The following is a 21,123-nucleotide window of genomic DNA, read 5'->3' as shown; positions in this document are numbered from 1 at the left end:
TATATTTCTTGAATGATACCTTATATACCATCTCTTGTATAAAAGTAATAATGATGTCTTGAAATTTACCCAACCAGTAATATGCTGTTTTGTTGGCCTCTCCGTCACTCTCAATTATGGTTCCTTGCAGATTATTGTGTTCCATTATTCATCATGTTGTTGTTCACTCATGTCTGACTCTTCAAGATACCATATGGGCTTTTCTTGGCAAAGAGTGGTTTGTCATTTCCTTCTCCAGTGGATTTAATGCAAACAAAGGTTAAATGGCTTGCCAGGGGTCACATAGCTAGTGAGTCTCTGAGGCCAGATTTGACTCAGATCCTTTTGACTCCAGGCCCAGAACTCTTTACACTGAGTCACCTAGCTGTCTCCATGATTCATAGATATATAGAAATGTTAAAAGAATATGTGTTAAAATAATGGACTTGACTGTCAGAGAGAAGTTTCACAATTACGTAATCAATCCTCTCTTCATTCTTTTAAATTATGGTTCCAGTTTGTTGTCCATCTAAAGTGCCCTTCCAATATACATGTAATAATAGATAAACTTAATGTGCTTCCAAAAGACTTTTTGTTCATTTAATTTCTCTTGTGTAAATTGTTAGGGCAATCTCTATGGTGGCTATGGATTTCATTGAGAAGATCTTATTTTTTAGTAAGGCTTGATGCAGTCACTACAATATCTCCCATAAATAATCATCAAGAAGGACCTCACGTCTATAGAGAATGTCTTTTCAATTTAAACTTTGTATAGAATCCTTCATGACAATGGAAAATGCCTTTGTGAGTGTGTCCCATTTTGCGTCTTACTTGGTGTTAATAGAGGATCACTGAACAAAATTATTGTTAAGGTTTTTATTAGTTTCAGAATTTTGTATGACTTAAATCTGTACTTGGAAGATACCATGTTGGGGCAGCACCTTTACGTAATCAGAAAGTCTTTATGGAAACTCTTCTTACCAAATTTACCTATCATCTCTTAATTACCAAATCTGATGGTCTTTATCAACTCTTATCTTTCTTGATCTTTGTGCAGTCTTTGACATTGTTGATCACACTCTTCTTGATATTTTCTTCTCTCTAGGTTTTTACGATAGTGCTCTATCCTGGTTCTCCTCTTATCTGTCTGACTGCTTCTCCTCAGTCTCCTTTGCTGGATCTTCATCCAAGTTATACCCAGGGGTATTTAACAAGGTCCTTCTTTGGTCTTTCTCTGCATCCCTAATGCTTAACACTGTGCCTGGCCCATACAGGACAATAAATGCTTACTGACTTTACTCAGCTTACGGCCATGTTTTGCTTTCCTGAATTAAATGTGTTTAAAATTTTTTCCTCTTTCTTCTCTTGTCTTTGCTACTGTAGAAACACAAAAGGACCACACTGGACTGAGAGTGTCTTTAAATTTTCCTTTGTTTCATGTATACTTAAGACTAATAAATTAATCATAGTGGCCAATCTATGCATTCTGGGTTATTAGACTTAGCTAGGTTGGTCCTCCAACAATCTAATCCATTGTTTTGTCCATACTTAAAAGCTTTTCTAATGTGTTAGAATCAGCCAGAGCTTATCCTCTGTTATTAAAGAATTAGGGTAACATATACACGAAGGGTCTGCAGACCCTGTCAGAGTTGGTGGATAGATTCCAGGGAATCCATGAACTTAGAAGGTGGAAAATACATCTTTATTTTCACCAAACTCTAACAGAAATTTAGCATTTCTTTAAATTATTTTAAAAATATTCCGAGAAGGGATTCAGAGCCATTGCCAGACTACCAAAAGGATAAGAACTCCTTGACCTACACTACAAACAGGTATTATTACTAGAACTTTTCTGGAGCCATTATAAAGTCATATATATGTATGTGTGTTTAAATATATATATATAATCCTATATATAATTCTTAACAATTAGAACATTTAATTTACTTAGAAAACATTTTTAAAGCACTACTTACAGAGTACTATGCTTGTTCTTAAAAGAAAAGCAAAGTTTGGATAATATAGAGCTGGTAAGTAAATCACATGCTAGTAGACAAATAAATAAAACATAAACACAGATAACTAACTACATTCTGATTGAACTACAGATTTACATAACAAAATCCTTTGTGAGATGCAAAGGGGAAGGTCAGGGTGGAAGAAGAGGGTTAGGCAATGTTTTGTGGAGTAAGTAGCATTTTAATTTAGTTAGAGGATTGCAATTCATCAGTCTGAGAGAGTGGTGTAAGGCATTACAAGCATTCTTGAGAGCTCAGAGGTGTGTTAGGACAGTCTATATATGACAAGATGGAGAATCAACCAGTTTGGCAGGAGTATAGGTATATGGAGAGAAAAGAAAAACTGAAGAAATGAAAATTCTGGTATAATTTTTATAAAGGACAGTTCAAATGAAACTTTTTAATCAGGCAATGTGTTTGAAATACCAATCCCATCTATTTCCATGAATTTAACATGTTTGTTTTATCCTGAGACTAGTACTTTCCAGAAAACATGCAAAACATGCCAAAAAATATTTATGTGTTTTGCAAAGTGAAAGTACACCTTTGGAAATTTTCTTGCAATGGTGACAGAGACAAGAGTCAGAACTCCACAACAATTTTGCCTACACAATGATCTTTCTTTTATTATTTATTAAAATAAAAATTTGCTAAGCCCATAAAAGGGATATCATATTCAATCCAATTTTCGGGGAAAAATCTTCCTAATGGCTCTAGTTATGAGGTGCTGCAGAAAGAATTGGCCATCAATTTTGAGTATTACACATAAAACAGCAATAAATATGACATTCATAATCCAAAATGATTCTCATCAACCATTTACAAAGAACATCCAGTTTATTTAATAGAGTGGTATTAATGCATTATGGTGAAGATAATGGCTCCACACTGCTCAGCTTAATGAGAGAATTGCCACCGGGTAGACGTTCAGCTTCAGCTTCCACCATCCTACTGAGAAGATGGCGGATGTTAGGGCATTTTTCCCTTTCCTTATTTTTGTTTTCAAAATAAATCAGAAGCTGAAAGATGTTGGGTTGACTCACTCGGAAACACAGATCTCTGTTTTTCCTCTTGCTTCTCAGTATCTGTGGCAGACAAAACCTGTTGGATTATTATAGCTGACATATATATAGGTTGTAAGGTTTGTTAGGTGCTTTACTTATATGATCTCACTTCATGGGCATGGAAATACTGGGAGGTAGGTGCTATTATTTTTCCCACTTTTTAGATGGGAAGACTGAAGCGCAATGGTTGTGACATGTCCAGGGTCATATATCTGTGTCTGAGCCAGGGTTGAAACTCAGATCCTTTATATGCAGAGTCCCCTGCTCTCTCCAATAGACACTTTGTTGATATGTAATATTTATATCAGTATTCTAGACTACCATGCTAGAATTTTAGGCATGGAATGGATTACAGAGACCTCTGTGTCTACTAATCTATCCCCTCTCTCTTTAAAAAAATTCAAACATGTACATATACATATCGATCTATTTGTCTGTCTATTTCTCTTTCTATACAGACAGTTCTAACTTTACATAAATTTTCTTCACACAACTTTCTGTAAAGAATTCTGAAAGAAATCCACATTCCAAAAAGACACCTTTGTTAATGTTACTGTAAAGTACTGTGCTCTCTCTCCTTTCTCCTTCCCCCCTGTGCCTGGCTTCCCACTTCCCCTTCTACCTTCCCCCTAAAAAAAAAGAACCCTAAAAAACCTCCAAGTGAAAACAGAAGAACTGGACAGGAGTTGGGGGAGGGGAAAGAAGGGGTGGCTTGATACCTCCTGCACAGAAAGAGGAAACCTTTACCCCACTCCCCTCCACCTGCCCTTCTGTCCTGCATGTGTGTCTGTCTTCTGTCAGTCCACTAGAGTACTGCATGTTTGCCGCCACCCTCATGTTGCCAATCCTCTTCTGTCTGTGTCCTTGTCCAGATCTCACTTCTCTGCACCCTTCTCCCCTCCCTTCCCTTCTGTTCTGGCTGGGACCCCATGTGGCCGGCCCCAACCTGAGTGTTCCTCCTCCTCTTCTTGGACCCTGTGCTGGCTACTTCCCGCCACAACACAGTGCCCCTTCCTGCCTGCCTCCCTTCCTTCCCTACTTCTATGAGCAAATTAACATTGCACTAAAATCTCTTTATATAGAGGGATGTGGAACAGTTCACTTAAATAAAGCAAAAACTGTTTGTATATAGCTAGATAGATCAAGAGAGATATTTTTATCTATCTATCTATCTATCTATCTATCTATCTATCTATCTATCTATCTATATCTAGGACAGTTGGGTGGTATAATGGAAAAATTGCTGGGCCTGGGGTCAGGAAGACTCATCTTCTTGAATTCAAATCTGAACTCAGACATTTACTAACTGTGTGACTCTGGTCAAGTTACTTACTTTTTGCCTTAGTTTCCTTTTCTGAAAATGAGATGGAGAAGGAAATGGCAAACCACTCCAATGTCTTTGCCAAGAAAACTCCAAATGGGGATCACAAAGAATCAGACAAGACTGAAACAACTGAACAACAAAAAATCTATTCTATCTATCTATCTGTCTCTCTCTCATATAAACTTTGGAAGACTTAAGAACTCTGAACAATACAGTAATCAACAAAGATTGCAGAAGACTAATGATGAATAATGCTACCCTCCAGCTAATAGAGGGGCAATGGACTAAACATGTGCAATGAGACATTTTTGGACATGGACATTCATCCTTACTGTACAGAGAATGAACCAGGGTCACAGAAAGGCTAAGTTAGTTGTCCAAGGTCACAGAGGCCCATGTTTTACATTCAGGTTTTCAATATCAGTGGTCTTCTCTGAATAATCCAATTTGCTTTCAATTAATAGTCTTAATTTCTGTAAGTTGATTCTCCCTGCCAAGAGCTAGTTTTCTCACTTAGAAGAAGAGTTGTTTAGATAGGAGATCAGTATGGACTGCTCCAGCACTAATATTCTATGATTTATTTTTCTCTAATTCCCGTATCAAGCCACTCTTAATTGACTACATTTTCTCTGCCGAGGAGAATAATCCTTGAAATATTAGGGGGGAAATGGGCAAATATTGATACCCAAGGTTAGTAAGGATTTAGTAAGAGAGAACCTATGCTATGAATGCATAGACCTCACTTTGTGAGGTCACCTACAGTTGCACAAGGCCTGCCTTGTGTTGCCCAGGCACCATCCATGTAACTACCCTCCTCCATCATTTTCCAGTCACATACAGCTGCCTGACACCTTGGGGCAACTCCACTCCAGGATGAACCCCTGTGGATAATGATAACCTACCAGAACTCATTCCATAATGATTAATTTTAGTGCCTTCCCTTCACTGATTATCTCCAATTAAAGTGGTTTGCATTTTGTCTCCTCCCTAGCTCCTTGAAGGGGATAACTGCCTTTTGCCTTTCTTCATGTTCCAGGGGTTAAACATAGTCCCTGGAATGTAGTAGGTCTTCAATAAATGCTAGTGGACTGACTGATTTACTATCTGTCCTTGACGAATTCCCATCACCTGGTCCACATGAATTATACCCTTGGGTAATGAAAGAACTAGAAAAAAGGATTGTTCAAGCAGCCTCAGTGTTATTTCAAAGATCATCAAGGGGCAGCTAGGTGGCACAGTGGATAGGGCCTTGGAGTCAGGAGGACCTGAGTTCAAATCTGGCCTGAGACACTTGATACTAGCTGTGTGACCCTGGGACAAGTCACTTAACCCCAACTCCTTTGCCAAAAAAACCCCAAAACCCAAACAAAACAAAACAAAAACAAAGAAAGAAAGAAAGATCATGGAGCATGGGATAGTTACTACAGGACTGGATAAACAAATAAATAAATGCAAAGATAATATCTTTGGTAAAGTATGGGCTTGATTTTTATGATCAGTGAGGTTGTTAGACTAGATGACATCTAATGTCCTTTCCAGAGTATTGCTTCCTACGTCATTGGTATTACTTATGCATTATTAACACATATATTTAATTCTACCAACATTTATTGAAAGCCGACTATGTTCTAAATTTTGAGAGATCTTCAAAGGCAAAAAGGACATGATCATTGCCATCAAGGAACCTGCATGCTTCTTAGGGGCAAGATATCACATGTATAAAAATAAGTAGATTCAAAAGAATTTGGGGAAGTAGAGAATACTTACAGCTAACAGAGTAAGAGAAAACTTCTCAATATAGGTGATGCTGGAGCTGATGCTTGGAAAATACAAGGATTCATAGAGGTGGAGTTGAAGAAGAAATATATTATAGGCATGGGGGATGGCTTAGGTAAACTACAGATATAGTTCACACTATATGATTATGTGAGTGTATGGAGGCAGTAGGCTGAATGTTGAATTTGGAGAGTAGGTTGTAGTGCAGGTTAACTGGATTATAGAGCAAATGAAAGGGTAGTAATGTGAAATAAGCCTAGGAGTGAAGGAGTCCTATCCATGTAAGTTAATAATAATAATAATATTTATATAGTCTCTTAAAATTGCAAAGTAAATAAATATAAAGTAATTTTATAAATATAAAGTAATTTTATAAATATAAAGTAATTTTAATCTGGAAGGTAGATGCTATTATTGTTCCATTTTACAAAGAAACTGAAGCAGTAAGAGATTAAGTGACTTGCCCAGGGTTATAAAACTAATTAGCATTTGAAGTCAGTTTTCAATTTAGATTATTCCTGATTCCAAGTCCAAAACACTATCTATTGCTCCATCTATCTTCCCCATGCATAGATATATACATATGGAAACAGTACTACATACACATATGCTGCAGCATTTATTACATATTATTCATCCATTCTTTTGATGACTCCAAGGCTCATTCGTGATGAGCTATATACAAAAAGTTTTCAGTAAAAACTATAAACTGAGTGTTGTTGGGAGAACTGGGAAAGGTTGAATACTTAGGACTTATGGGGTTTCCACTTCTCTATCTCAGAATAGTACATATAGTTTTCCATTCACAAACTTCATTCCCCATTGGGAGCAGAATAAAGGAGTCACAAATTGCCGGATTGATTTGAAAGGCTTCCATCCATTTCTATAACTGTAGTGGAGCACTCTTCCCAGTTTAGATATGACATCCTATCCACAAATTGTAGTCATTTTAAGTATTTGTATGAAAATGATTTAGGATTCAGAAAACTTATAAATCTGGTGTGGAAGAGAACTAAGATAGCAACTGCTCTGTCAAGAAATGATTGTCAAGTGTTGCATGGCCCTGTTAATTTTGGCAGGCCATGCTTAGTGAGAGTGCCAGATGCCTATTGTACATGGCTGTAATTATTTTTATAGCCTTCATTTAAAATGTTCAGATTATTATTTCATCATTATCCCTGCATGACAATACTCACTACTTAATTTAGTGATGGAAGTCAAGGAGATTGTGCCTCATGTATTTCCCTTTGACCCAATCCTTTTCTTTATGAAGTTTTCATTTCAGTTTCAATCTTAATCCAGGTTTGGATCTAGGCTTTCAAGGTTTTTTAAACTGCTAAATAACTCAACTATCCTTTATACTCAGCTTCTATATTTTAATGATAAAACTAGTTTTTACCCAGGAAGAGGCTTCTATTCTTAAGCTCTTAAGTATGCTTATAATTTTTCCTTCATTGTGTTCTGTAGCATCCAAAAAGGTCCTAGTCTTATTCCTCATTGTGCCATGATGAAAGTGGCTCTGAGTTCATTGGTTCTGGCTTAGCCAGAGAAAACAAACTGATGGGTTTGCCATGCTGGAAAACCTTTGAGCACAGTTCTTGTGACATTTCATGTCTGCTGTCTGAAGACCAGTTTAGCACCAAAGGGAGAAGTAGCAGGCTGGACCCTAGTTCTTTGACTGAAAATCAGAATCAGGGAGAGAGATCTGGGAATACTGATAATTACATACTTCTAGGATCATCTAGAAATATTAATATGAATTTTTGTACTACTTTGTTTAATGGTTAGCATGCTATTAGAGTAACTGAATGACATTCAAATATTGTTATTCTTCTTATAAATGAAACTCAAAGATTTAAGGAAGTTGTAGCTAAATGGAAAGTTGGCTCATTAGTGGTTCCTTGGAGAAACAAATGGAGTAGCTGTTCTGCGAACCAAACACTCCATCTCTTGGCTCCAGGCATTTTTTCTGGCTGTTCCCTGGGCTTGGAAAGTTCTCCTTCCTTATCTCTCTGCCTATTGACTTCCCTTAATTCAACTAAAATCCTATCTTTTACAGGAAGTCTTCCTTAACCACGCTTAATTCTAATGGATTCTTTCTGTTATTTATTTCTATTTATCATGTATGTAGCTTATTTGTATATATATGTTTATTATCTCTCTCATTAGATTGTAAGCTCCTTGAGGGCAGGGACTGTCTTTTGGCTCTTTTTGTGAACTTCTCATGGTTGCTGTTTAGTCATTCAGTCCTGTCCAACTCTTCCAGACCCCATGGACCATAGCAGGCCAGATCTGTCCAAGCTTATGTTCATTGTTTCCATGATGCTATCTATCTATCTATCTTATCTTCTGCCTTACCCTTCTCCTTTTGTCTTCAATCTTTCCCAACATCAGGGTATTTTCCAAAGAGTTCTGTCTTCTCATTATGTGACCAAATTATTTAAGCTTCAATATTTAACCCTGCAATGAATAGTCTGAATTGATTTCTTTAAGTATTGACTAATTTGATTTTATTGCTGTCCAAGGAGCCCTCAAAAGTCTTCTCCAGCACCACGATTCAAAAGAGTCAAATCTGTGACATCCAACTTTTCTTATAGTCCACATCTCACAGCCATATGCTACTGGAAAAACCATAGCTTTGATTATACAGACCTTTGTCAGCAAGATGATGTCTCTGCTTTTTGGTATGCTGTCCAGCAATCTTTGAGCCTGAGAGCATAAAATCTGATACTGCTTCCATTTCTTCTTTCTCTGTTTGCCAGGAAGTAATAGAACCAGTTGCCAAGATCATAGGTTTTTTTTTTGTTGTTGTTGTTAAGCTTCAAGCCAACTTTTATACTCTCCTTTTTATCCTCATCAAGAGGCTTCTTAATTCTTCACTTCCTGCCATCAGAGTGTATTATCTGGATATCTGAAGTTGTTGACATTTCTCCTGGCAACTTTAATTCTGGGTTTTGATTCATCCAGTCTGGCATTTCACATAATGTATTCTGTATATAAGTTAAATACATAAGTGACAATGTATAGCTTTGTCATACTCCTTTTCCGATCTTAAACCAATCAGTTGTTGCATATTTAGCTCTAACTGATGCTTCTTGACCCACATACGGGTTTCTTAGCGGACAAGTAAGATGATAGGGTACTACCAACTCTTTGAGGACTTACTACATTTTGTTGTGACCCACACAGTCAAAGGCTTTACTGTAATTAATTGAGCAGAAGTAGGTATTTTTCTGGAACTCTCGTGCCTTCTCCATAATCCAGTAAATATTGGCAATTTGGTCTCTGCCTCTTCAAAAACCAGCTTGCTCCTCTGATATTTCTTGGTTTACATATTGCTGAAACCTAGCTTGCAGAATCTTAAATATTACCTTACTGGTATGTGAAATGAGTGCAATTATTCAGTAACTTGAACATTTTTTGGTATTGGCTGGGGATGTAAACGGATCTTTTCCAATCCAGTGGCTACTATTGAATTTTTCAAATTTGCTGGCATATTGAGTGCAGCACTTTAACAGCATCATCTTTTAGGGTTTTAAATAGCCAGCTGGAATTTGCATCACCTCCACTAGTCTTATTGTTAGCAATGCTTCCTAAGGCCCATTTGACTTCATTCTCCAGGACTTTAGATCAGTAACCACATTATTGTGACTTTCAGTGATGTTAAGATCTTTCTTGTCTAGTTCTTCTATATATTCTTGCTACCTCTTCTTAATCTCTTCTGCTTCTGTTAAGTCCCTACCATTTATGTTTTATTATTATGGGAATTTTTGCATAAACTTCTCCCTTGATATCTCTAATTTTCTTGAATGTGTTCTTGTCTTTCCCATTCTATTGTTTTCTTCTATTTCTTTGCATTACATATTTAAGAAAATCTTATTTCTCCTTGATTGTTTTCTTGAATTCTGTCTTCAGCTGAGTATTTTGCAATAAGAAGCTCATGATTTGAACCACAGTCAGCTCCAGGTCTTATTTTAACTTATTCTGTAGAGCTTCTCCACCTTTGGCGGCAAAGTTGATAGTGACCATCTGGTGATTTCCAGATAGAGTTGCCTTTTGGGTTGTTTAAAAAAAATGTGTTTTGCTGTGACCAGCGAATTATCTTAACAAAACTCTATTAGTCTCTGCCCTGACTTGGAGAATAAGGATAAAAATCAATACCAAATTAAAAGACAAAATAAAGAGAAGATATGGCACTAGCAGTGATAGAAAATTAAATCAAATAGTTTCACTTTGGGTTACATTAAGTCTCATTAGCACATGTGGCATGGTTTTCTGTCAAGGAAAGATTGTCTTCCTCTCTCCCTCTTCCTATCTTCCCTTTATTCCCTCTCTTTCTTTCCTTTTCAATCCTCCTTCCCTCTCTCCATTCTTGTCTTTTTTTCTGATAGCATCAAAAATTCTAAAATTTTAATGATTTACAAACTTGCAGGCACTATGTAAATATCAGTTATTAGTATTAGTTTTTGTTAAGTATACTTTATTACACTCTTAACAGTGTAAAAATCAGCAAATCGTGTATTGTAGATATAGTAATTCTTAGATACTACTACAAGAGTCTTACATAAGAAATTTATAACTAGGGGCAGCTAGGCGGTGCAGTAGATAGAGCACAGGACCTGAATTCAAATCCAGCCTCAGACATATAACACTTACTAGCTGTGTGACTCTGGGCAAATCACTTAACCCCAATTGCCTTGCTGAAAAGAAAAGAAAAGAAAAGAAAAAAGAAAAGAAAAGAAAAGAGAGAAAAGAAAAAAAATTTTGTAAACACTCAGTCGATTTTTGTGTTATCATCCACAAAGGAAAGACCACATAGAAGAAGAATTTATGTGGCCTAGATTCTAATGTATATTTGACTATATGATGTTTAGAGATTGTCCATCATTTTGCATATCTGGAATAGATAGTAGAAGCAAATATATAATTGTACTCAAAATAAAACAAAAAGAGTAAGGTAGGCTGAATTGCTTTCAAGAAATCACAAAATTCCTTTAATGACCCAGTGACAGGCCTGATATTTATCAGCATTTCCATGGTGCAGTTTCTTTCGTCCATAATATAGGGTAGTTCCAAATCCTTCTTTCCTTCTTTCCTTCCTCCCTTCTCTCATTCTCTTCTTCCTCCCTTCCCTCCTTCCCCCTTTCCCCTCTTCCTTCCTTCCTTCCTCAGGGATTAGCTTTCTTTTTAAAGGAACCAAACCTATTGCTGGGACCAAATTGGTCCCAGACTTCTTGGTTTAGCTTCCTAGTTACTTACAGGCATAAAAGTTACTAGCTAGGGTCATTCTGGTCCCCTTTGAATTGGTAGAATTCTGAAGAACATATCAGTCACTATGTCCTTCACCATATCCTTCCCTGATGATCAGACATGTTTCCATTCCTTCTGAAGAAGCTAAGTGCCTTTGTATCCTTGTTGCATATCTTTGCTGTGTTCAGGCAAACTTCTGATGGACCCAAACCCCAAACTTCTCTTGGAATTAAAGGTCCACATTTTTGATATAAATGTCTTATTGTTGTTGTGTTTCTTTGAGAACAGAAAAAAAAAAAAAACCAAACAAACAAGTCTTTGAGGGTTTGAAAATGAATATAACATTTATGGAAATGGTGAAGAACAAGATAGAAATGAGCAGGGTACAATCTTTAACCGATGAGGAACTTTGAGGAATAGGACTAAAATATGTCTTCAGGGAAACATTTGACAGGAGAAGATAAACTAGTCACATCATATAGACAACAAATAACAGAGGGACAGCCAGAAGGTTTTTCTCGGATCTTTACAATGCCAGGAGAAAATCAAATCAAATCAAATCAAATCAGCCAGTCAACAAGCATTCATTAAGCACTTACTATGTATCAGGCACTGTGCTAAGTGCTGGGAATACAAAGAGATAGAAAGAAAGGCAATCCCAGTCCTCAAGGAGGTTACATTCTAATAGTTGAGGACAACACATAAAAGGAAGCTGAAAAATTTGTGAAGGGCAATGCAGAGGGGCAAACTGGACAAAGTTCAGAGTGCATTCTGGAGACAACTGAAGACTAGACTGACCCAGATATCCTCCTTAACATAGAGGCCCTTTCTGGGAGAAATAAACCAAGCAAAGGAAGAGACTGCAGGGATAAGGGTACTTTCATTGTAAGTAAATAGTACAGGGGTGAAGTGAAGAGGTTTCTATGGGATGCATAGTTGAGAAAGAGAGGAGGGACTCTACCATATTACATAGGTCCTCTATGGTGAATATATGGGAGGCCATGGATAAGAGTTGTACTTGATGGGAAGTAATGGACAGGGTGAAATCTTCATTGTTGGAGGAAACATACAGATCAATTCAATCCCATATCCATTTGCATGTTTGATGACATAGCTCTTAGTCTATTAATAATTTTATTAGATCTCACCCTGTCCCACCCCCACCAAATATTCTCTAGCCACATACATGTGAGTAGCTCACATTAAAGGAGCTGCAATATTTTTGCACACATATTTTCTCATTTGGCCCTCAAAACTGTCCTGTGAGGAAGGTAGTGTTGGTATTAACCTCATTTTTACATCTGAGGAAACAGGCTCAGAGATCAATAATAGTTCATGTGTTTATAATGCTTTATTTTTTTTAATAATGAAGATTAAATTTATTTTATTTTTTAAATTTTGTTTATTTTATTTTTAATTTGTGAAATAAAACAAAATTTCCATGACACAGTAGAATAAAAAAAGATGGTTGTACATGAAACTGCAAATCTATTATGTACAACTTGCTGTTCCTTTTAAATATATAATAAAGCTATTATGTAATTTTTTTTCCTTTTTTCTTCCCTCCCTACCACATCCACCTGAGAGATAGCTACATTAGACACAAATATGTATATATGTAAAATTATTCTATATATACTTCTCTTTATCAGTTCTTTCTCTGGATTAGTGTTTTAATATTTATATCTGATTTCATCACAGAAGATAAGGTAGCTCATATAAATATTATTATAATTTTATGTTTGAGGAAACTGAGGCAAAGAGATGAAGTGACTTGCCCAAATCATCTACATAGACAGCAAGTGGCAGAGAAGACTTTAACTTGTCTTCTGACTCCAAATTTCTGTGTTCGTTGTACTTTACAAATATTTATTAAACATTTACTAAGACATTTTGTTAGGCTTTGGAAATATTAAAAACAATAGTAAAACCAGTTCCACCCTCAAGGAGCTTATATCCTATTGAGGAGGAGGTGACATGAATAGATAAACAAATATAAAATATATTCTGGAGGGATCAGAAAGGGACTTGTGAATGGAGTGGCACCTGTGCAGAGCCTTGAAGGAAGCTCCAGGTTCCAAGAGGTAGAGAGGAGTAGGGAGAATGTAGACAATAAACAGAGAAGGAGACAAACTGCTCCTGGGGAAAGCAGCAAGTAGATCTGTCTAATTGGAGCATTGAGTTCTGAGGAGGAATAATGGGAAATTAATCAGGAAGTCTAGGTGGGAGCCAGATTGGGAAGGATTAAATTGTGTCTCCTTAATAATAAATGTTCCACCAAACTGCCTCACCTTCTATACTTATAGGGAATTTATTATATTTGCAAACGACTTTTTTACTGAAAAGTGTACCAAACCTGGAGGTAAAAGAGGCATGGGTTTGAATCCCACTTTTAGTACATTCCAGCTGTGCGTAGATATTCAGGTTATTTTGTTTCTCTGAGCTGCAAACCTTCTTCTGAAAAATGTGAATAATAAATGTCTGTGGGTTTCTAACTCAAATGAGATTATGTATGTAAAGCAATTTGCAAACCTTAATGTGCTGTATGAATGTCTATTATTATTATTATTATTATTAATTATTGAAACAAAAAGCGTGATGTACATATCTATAATAAAAGTCTGAAAATTAAATCAATCACTAGGAGAGGACAGAAAACACTTGACACCAACAGCATCAATCAGGTATTGAGTGCTCTGACTTCAGTTAGCAGATGAACACAATAGCCTTGACTGTATCCCAAAATGCAATTTCTCCTGCCCACCTTCCCTCGATTGAAAAAAAAAAAAAGATGCCATTTTCCATTTTTAGATATGATCAATTTATAATCAGTTCCTCTCAATGTAACTGATGAAACTGAGGCACGGAGTAAGATGGAGTAAAGCTGGCTGGATGTTTTCTTTTTGGTAAGGAAAGTGATACACTGCTTTTTTTTTTCCTTCTTCTTCTATTAAGTCCAAAATAACATCACCTCAGAAGATGATGCTTGGGGTGGGGAGGAGAGGAGGGAGTAGGAGTATAAAAAGCTGGCTACATGAAGCCAGTAGCCAGATTGTGAGATGAAGCTAACCTTACACAGTTTGCAAAACACTGGCGTTTCATCATCTTTTATTTATGGAATTCATTAAAATGGGATGCTAATATGCCATGTACTAAAAGAAATCCTGTAAACAAGTCTCCTCAGGAACATCTGGACCATTAACCATACAGTAGTAGATGGCTTGGAAGTACTTATGGGCCAATGATTAACTCTTTGATTGCTAACTGACTGTGGCTCAATGATGTGTGTGTGTGTGTGTGTGTGTGTGTGTGTGTGTGTGTACATGCATTGTGAGTGAAACTTTTAATTAATTTCGAAGCTAGGTCAGGAATTATCCAAGAAACAGGAGCCACTAACCCCAGAATGACTAGAAGCAGCTTTGTATTTCTGCCGTTGTTGAATACTAATAGGGACTCATTTTTATTAGGCCCTGAAGGGAGCACATTGCCTAAGACACTGCAGAGGCACCTGTTAAATCATTCAGCATCAGAAAGGTTAAATATTCATATCTGACTTGACTTGTAATAATAATATTCCTTCTCAGATATTCCAGGCAGAACAGACTTATGGATGCTGTTGGTAGAAAATGATCCTTTTCTTCCTTGATAGTAGCTCTGTGTTAGGCCAACAAAGAAGGGTTATAAGCTCAGAGATGCATGGAACATTTGAGACCTTGTAGTCTGGTTGGTACTCAACTTGTTTCATTAATAAGTACCTCTTTTTAACACTGGAAAATGACATGGACATGAAAGTAGTTCTATTTCTATTATACTGTTATATGTTCATAGAAAGAGTTGGAAGAAACTTTAGAAATCATGTAGAAAACCTTCATTTTAAAGATGAGGAAATTGGGAATGAAAGAGAAGTGATTTAGGCTAGGTCACATAGGTACTTAGAATTTGAACCTAGGTCATCTCTAAATCCATATGCTTTCCACTGTACCTGCTGCCTCAGTATCTACTGATTGAGAAAACACTTCAGGAAAAAAAAATTTGTGAATTTGGTAATGCTTTTAAATACCCCTGCCCTTCCTACATTCCCAGTACTCTTTGTTTTAACTTTTTTTTCTTAAGGCAATCAGAGTTAACTGACTTGCCCAAGATCACACAGCTAGTAGGTATCTCAGATAGATTTGAATTTAGATTCTCATGATTCCAAGGCCTGTGCTCTATGTACTGTACCATCTGGTTGCTCCAGTCTTCTTATACGTTTCTCTCCTACATGGACTCTTGGATTCTGTGACACTGACATCTTGGCTTTGATTGAGGCATGCCATCTCTCTTTTGTAGACATTTTCTTTTCTGTCTGTCTCCTAGGTCCGGAATGCTCTCCCTCCTTCACTCCAACTACTGACCTCTCTGTTTTTCTTTAAATCCCAACTGAAATCCTACTTTCCTAACCCCACTTGATTCCAGTGCTATCCCTCCTTTAATTATCCCTTCCCTAACCCTACACGATTTCAGTGCTATCTCTCGTTTAATTATCTACAATTTATCCTGTATATAGGTTGCTTTGTGTATGTATATACACACACACACACACACATATATATGTATATATATATATTTGTTTGCATATTGTCTTCTCCATTAGATTATAAGCTCCTTGAGGGCAATGACTATCTTCTGCCTCTTTCTGTATCCCCAGCGTGTAACACAGTGCCTGGCAAGTAGTTGGCACATAGTAAATATTTATGAATGATCTATGTGCTTTAAAAATTGGTAATCAATACATGTATGATATGGAATTAATTAATTAATTTAATAGAGGATATGTTTATTTATTTATAAGTTCATGAACTTATTGAGTAATTCTGAAGCACTCCCAGTCCATGGGCTTGGAGCATTTTATCTACTCAAAGTTGTTGTTTGTCCTTCATTCTCGAAGAGGACCATGACGTCAGGAAGGAGATGTCTTTACTTGCAAGTGAATTGGATTTAAGTGAGGCTGGGCTGTGCAAACTCATCAGCATCACTCTCTCCTCCTTAGCCATCTTGGTCCAGTGGCAAGTATAGATCAGGACAACTGGAGATGGCCCCAGATGCAGTGAGAAATTGACTTCCAGAGATTGTAACAAGCACAATGCATGTGATGACTTAAGATTTACAAAGGTCTTCTGAACAACTCTGTGAGGACAGATAGTCCTGCACATGTCATCATGCCCAATTTATAGATGAGAAAACTGAGGATTAGAGAGCTTAAATGATAAATTTATTGTTTCACAGGGGCTACTAAACTTGGCTTTCTTTTTCTGCCTCCTTTCATAAATAATAATGTGTCTCATGACCTTTTAGTGTAGTTGTCCTGGGGTTATATCCTGGGTCAGGTTCTTTTCTATCTCTTTACTCTCTCTTAGTTGTTGTTCAGTTCTTTCAGTTGTGTTCAACTCTTCATGACCACATTTGGGGTTTTCTTGGCAAAGATACTGGAGTGGTTTGTCATTCCTCCTCCGGCTCATTTAACAGATGAAGAAACTGAGGCAAGCAGGGTTAAGTGACTTGCCCAGTGTGACATAGCCAGTAAAAGTCTAAGGCTGGATTTGAACAAATGAAGATTAGTCTTTCTGAAGAAGGTTAAATAACTCGCTTAGGGTTAGAAAGGTAGTAAGTGATTGAGGCAGGATTTGAAATCAAGACTTCCTTGCTCCTTACCAAGGCTAAGCCCTGTACTTATTCAAGTGATTCCATTCCATCCTGTCTCTCTAACAGACTGCTTCCTCTGTTATCCCTACTCCTTCACTGATTTTCAATGTCTCCTCTACTGGCTTATTCCCTACTGTCTATAGTCATACCCATTTCTCCCCATCCTGAAAAAAACCTCACTTGATTTTCCAACCCCATTAACTATATCTCTTCTGCCCTTTTTAGATAAACTACTCTCGCAAAAGACCATCTATAAAAGGTGCCTTCACTTTCTCTCCTGTCACACTCTTCTTAATCTCTTATACTTTGGCTTCTGAATGGGTTTCTCAGTCCACTGAAACTCCTCTCTATAATGTTACTAACGAATTTATAGTTGCCAAATCCAATGGCCTTTTCTCAACCCTCATTCTTTTTGATTTCTCTGTAGCCTTTGGCATTGTTGATCACTGTATCCTCCTTGATACTCCTCTCTAGCTTTTTGGGACACCATTCTCTCCTGGTTCTGGTCCTTCCTATCTGACTGCTCCTTCTCTGTCCCCTTTACAGCTTCATCCTTTTATAGATCATGACTTCTAACTGTCCTTCAGGGTTCTGTTGTAGGCCTCATTTATTCTCCCTACATACTACTTCAGTTGGGGATCTCATCAGCTCCCTTGGATTTAATTATCATCTCTATGATAATGATTCTGAAATCTGCCTGTCTTGTCCTAACCTTTCCACTCACCATCACTCTCAACTCTCTAATTACCTTTCAGACATTTTGAACTGGATGTCAAGTGGACATCTTAAACTCAATATGCCCAAAACTGAACTTATTATCTTTCCCCCTAAGCAGGGCTGGGGAACCTGTGGCCTGGAGTCCGCATGTAGCCTTCTAGCTCCTCAAGTGTATCCTTTTGACTAAGTCCAAGTTCTATAGAATGAATCCTTTTATTAAGGGGATTTGTCCTGTGAAGTTTGGATTAAATCAAAGGACTGAACTTGAGGACCTAGAGGGTCACATGTGGCATCGAGGCCACAGGTTCTACTCCTGTTCTAGTCATTAGCTAAGTTTCACTCTGGCTCATACCAACTGTGAAGGCATTAATTACTCCATCTCTCTATGTATTCTTCTCTTCCTCCACTGTATACTGCTTCCCCTAATCCCTATTCAAATTATTCTTGAAATTTTTGGCTGGATCTCCATTTCTTCTTGGTCTGTATTACCTTCCAGCTTGAACTATGAATATTAGTCTATGTAGACAGAGAATCTTTACATTAGAGAGTGAAGTTAGCTCAGAGTCCATGTAGCCCAACACCATCATCTTACAGAAAAAGACCAGAGAAGTTAAGTGACTTGTCCAAAGTCACTCAAGTAGTAAATGATAAAGCTGAGATTTCAACTTAGACGCTATGTCTAAAAATTAATTGTTAGGTTTACTCCATTTCCAGCTGCAAAAATAATAAAGACATTTTTATTTGAGGGAAAGACAGACAGATACTAACATTAATTTGAGTGCTGAAAGACAGACTGATTATGCAGCACTCCAGATCCCCCCCACCCCCCACCCCCTTTTTATGAAAAGCTAATCTTCTGTCTGGGATTTGCCCTTAAAAATATGTTAGGTCATTGAAGCTAGAGAAATAAAGATAGTAAGATGACAAGAATAACTTCTCTTCCTTACAATCTCTTTAAATAAAAGGGGGGAAAATCTCTTGCTGTCCTTCAAATATTGATTTTCAGCCATTTGCCCATGAGAAAGGAAGGAAGGAAAAAAGAAAAGGAAAGAATGAAGGAAAGGAAGGAAAAGAAAGAGAATGAAGGAAAGGAAAAGAAAGAAGGAAAGGAAAGGAAAAGAAAGGAAAGGAAAGGACAGGAAAGGAGGGAAACAGGAAGGAATGAATAAGGAAGGAAAGGAAAGGAAAGGAAAGGAAAGGAAAGGAAAGGAAAGGAAAGGAAAGGAAAGGAAAGGAAAGGAAAGGAAAGGAAAGGAAAGGAGGGAGGGGAACAGGAAGGAAGAAAAAAGGAAAGAGGGAGGGAATGAAGGAAAGAAAGGGAAGAGAAGGGAAGGAAAGGACAGGAAAAAGGAAAGGAGGGAGGAAAACAGAAAGGAAGGAAGAAAAAAGGAAAGAGGGAAGAAGAAAGAGAGGGAGAGATGGAGGAAGGAACAGAAGAATGGAAGAGGGAAGGAAGAAAGGAAAGAAGAAATGAAAAGAGGGAGGTAAGAAGGAGGGGAGAGAGGGAGAAAAAGGAAGGGAAAGAAAAGGGAAAGGGGAAAGGAAAGGAAAGGATAGGAAAGCAAAGGATGGAGGGAGGAAGGAAGGAAGGGAGATAGGAAGGAAGGAGGTAGAAAGGGAAAGAAGGAGGGAGAAAGAAAGGGAGGGAAGAAGTAAGAGAAAGGGAAGAATGAAGGAAGGGAGGAATAAAGGAAGGAAGAAAAGGAAAGAAAGATAAGAATGAGGGAAGATGGGAAGGAGGGAGTGATGATGGGAAGCAGGAAGTCAGGGAGGCAGAAATGAAGGAAAGGAAGAATATAGGAAGGAAAGAAGGAAGGAAGGAAGCAAATAAGGAAAGATAGGAAGGAAAGTGGGAAGGAAGGAAGGAAAGAAAGAAGGGAAAAGGAAGGAAAGAAGGAAGAAGGAAAGAAGGGTAAAGAGAGGTAAAAATGGCTTACATTTATATGGAAATTTAAGGCTTGTTTAGCATTTTACCTACCAGCTCTCATTTGTTATTCAAAATAACCCTGAAAGGCTTTATCTCCATTTTAAGGATAAAGAAACTGAGCCTAAGAAGTGATGTGAATTGCCTCAGGGTCACACAATTACCTTGTTCCACTAGAGTGGGATCATAAACCCTGGTCTTCTTGACTCTAGGGCTAATACTCTATTCACTATGCTAAGTTGCCTTTCCAGAATGCTGGCTTTTTGAATAGGGGTGGGGAGTCTGGTGGATAATTCTAATTTCTGTCAAGTGATTTGGAGCAAGAATTTGTATGATCTGAACTCTGCTGCAGACATGGCTGGAGCATTTCCAGTACCTTTGCTGCTGTCCAGTCATTCTTAGTTGCCAGATCCATCTTTCTTCCTGACTAGAATCAATGGTCTGTGACTGAAATTAAATGCTGGATTCTCCTTCCAGACTGAGTAATTTTAGCTAGAGTTGTCTTTGACTCAGAATCTACCACTGTAGCCCCTATTCCCCAGCTTCAAATCTGAGCTCCTTACTCTGTTTTTTGAAGCAGCCAAGGGGAGAGCACCTCCCTCAGATTCTTGTATGGCCTCTCCCTCTCTTAAACTAGATTGTATCTGGGACTAATCTCCCTTGGTACCAGGGAATAACAAATCTCTGCTATTGGACTCCTGTTGTTCCTGAACCTACCATACCCCAAGCCAATCTCCTTTTTAGACATTCATGCCCCAATTCCCATTTTTAACCTGTCACACAATAAGATTTCCCAGTTCCCTTTTATATAGTGTGCTAAGGGATTTCTTTCTACCCCAGAGACCTAATCATCACCCTTCTTTCCTTTTTCATCCCTCTTCTCACTCTCTTCCTACAAGTTACTACTGGATTATTCAGAACTAAGACTACTTTTGGCAGAACATAAGTACGGTGAAAAATGAGGGAATTTAGATAATGTGGAAGCCTAGAAAGGGGTCAGTATGGGAATCCTAGGGGATGTTGGTGATTGGGAATCATAAGGAGGGTCCTGAGAAAGAAGACAGGGAGGCAGGAAGGCAGTTAGGAAGGAAAGAAAGAAGGCAGGAAGAAGTAAAAATAAAAAAAGAGAAAGGAATTAATAAAGAAAGAGGAGGAAAGAAAAGAAACAAATGAAATAAGGTATTTAGGAAGCAAGTAAAAGAAAGGGAAAAGATAAAATTAAGAAGAGAAAGAAAGAAGGAAAGAAAAAGGGAATAAAGGAAGGAAAGAATAAAGGAAGAAAGAATGAGAAAGAAAAGGAAAAGGTAAATGCTGCTAGATTTCTTTGATAGAGTATTAAAGGTACTGTTAAGGTATCAACATTATAGAAAGATTTTGTTAAAAATAATG

Source organism: Vombatus ursinus, unplaced genomic scaffold (genome assembly GCF_900497805.2).
Source record: "Vombatus ursinus unplaced genomic scaffold, bare-nosed wombat genome assembly UNPS02014841.1, whole genome shotgun sequence".
NCBI classification, from domain to species: domain Eukaryota; kingdom Metazoa; phylum Chordata; class Mammalia; order Diprotodontia; family Vombatidae; genus Vombatus; species Vombatus ursinus.
The sequence above is the reverse complement of the archived record's forward strand: the minus strand, read 5'-3'. Positions refer to the sequence as shown.